Genomic DNA, 1,973 nt, shown 5'->3' with positions numbered 1-1,973 from the left:
TTTCCCCAGCTCTTTTTCCTCCGACGAGACCCACCAAACCCCACCAGCGCGCACGCGCAAGAGAGAGAGACAGAGAGAAGGGAGGCGGGGGGGAAAGAACCAGACCGCGTTCACAGGCCCCAGAGGACACGCCCCGCGGCCTCCGCGATTGGCTAGCCGCACGCCCCTCCCCCGACGGGAGAGCCCGAGCTATACGCTCGCTTTGCCACGTCCCCTCTGAGCTCCGCCCCCAAGTGCCACGTGACGTGGGGACGCGCCCCCTTCTCCCAGGTCTGCCCCCGCCCGCTCTTGCCAGCCTCCCTCCGCTGCCCGTTCCTGCGTCTCTTCTGGCCGCGCCTCTTGCTTCTCTGAAGGAGCCGCCGCGCGTTTCCGCCCTTATCTATTCAGAGCGCCGGTCCCTGTCTCGAAATGGCTCAGACAGAAGGGAGGCAGTGAGAATCAGCGGAAGAATTGGCGTTCGTTCCAGTCCCACGTGCTTAGGCTTCTTTTCATTTTTAAAAAAATTTTTTTATTAAATTTTATAGCATAAAACTGTAGTGCCCTAAATTACTTTTAGCACTCAATTAAGTAATTCAAGGAGAGGTTAACGATCAAGCAGGTCTTTTATTGGCCGATGAAGGACAGCAACGCGCGTGGAGGAAGCTCTTAAAGTGTCAGAGATCTTCCACCACCCAAACAGAGGAATACAGCATGTTTTATATTCAAGTAGACAGCACCAATTATCATTGTGTATAACATGTGAGCCAATAAACCATTATAGACGTGTAAGCAACTATTTGCATGTCCAATAAAGTGCTCTTCAAGGCGGTCTCTAATGGTTATAAGATCTTAATGAAGAAATGAAAGCTAAGATTCCTGGCTGACACTTTTTGTCTTAAATCAAAGCTTCAGGCCTCATTAAGGGGCCTGCCTGTACCAGCAAAGAGAGAGATAGAGAATGATCTCACTAACACTTGCCTAGAAATGGTTCTGGGTCAGGCTGACCCAGGTCTCACACTAGTGAATCTCTGAACCAAAGATTCCTACTTTACCCATCATACATAGTGTCTTTACATATGTATCAGAATATATGTGTCTTGATGCTTAAGCTCTTATATATGAGCATGGCATCTTATGTATGTGAATATGCATATATGTGAAAGAATATATGTTTTCCCCATAATTGAATTTAATAAGGCACTTCAAAACAAATACAAAAATAATAAAATCAAAAAAATTAAAATTAAAAAGTACAAAAGAGTATCTATATATACTATTCAATACATTCGTGATTACAAAATTATTAAATCCAAAAAGATACCCCCTCGACCCTCCACCCACCTTAAAAAAGTGACCCATCACCCGACTTCTGAAGAAGTGTCTTAACAGTTTTAAAAATATCTATTAACAGTAAAGTATAAAAGTATTAAACTAGTTTCTATAACTCACTAATTAAAGTAGTAAAATCCATTTTTGCCAGTTTATCCCAATATGTGATGGCCTTTGCCCATGTTTTTTTAAATTCTTCCATATCTTTTCCATGTAGGAATTCAGTTAGTTTGGCCATCCTCATATACATCCATAATTTCTCCAGTCACAAATTGAAGGTTTATCTTAGGCTTCTTTTCAGTAGGAAACAGGAGTTCGGGGAAGGTGGAAAACGTGGGTTTTGAAGAGGGATTTTGTGGCCGTCCTGGTGTTTTGGGAGGTTATTCAGATGTCCAGAAAGCTGGACAGTGAAGAAAGCTGACAGGAAGAAAATAGATTCCTTTGAAATGTGGTGTTGGAGGACAGTGTTACGGATTCCGTGGACTGCCAGAAAAACAAATCACTGGGTTATAGATCAAATCAAGCCTGAACTGACCCTAGAAGCTAAAATGACTAAACTGAAGCTGTCGTACTTTGGTCACGTCATGAGACGACAAGAGTCACTGGAAAAGACAGTCATGCTAGGAAAAGTGGAGGGCAGCAGGAAAAGAGGAAGACCCAACAAG

General features: G+C 43.7%; 1 protein-coding gene across 1 annotated transcript in view; it reads right to left on the bottom strand.

Annotated features, from left to right (window-relative positions):
- Positions 1 to 1,973, bottom strand: part of EMILIN1 (elastin microfibril interfacer 1) — a 138,503-nt gene that overhangs the window by 98,827 nt on the left and 37,703 nt on the right. The gene's annotated exons all lie outside the window — the stretch shown is intronic.

This window comes from Euleptes europaea, chromosome 7 (genome assembly GCF_029931775.1).
Source record: "Euleptes europaea isolate rEulEur1 chromosome 7, rEulEur1.hap1, whole genome shotgun sequence".
In the NCBI taxonomy this organism is placed as follows: domain Eukaryota; kingdom Metazoa; phylum Chordata; class Lepidosauria; order Squamata; family Sphaerodactylidae; genus Euleptes; species Euleptes europaea.
This window is presented reverse-complemented; position numbering and strand designations above follow the sequence as displayed.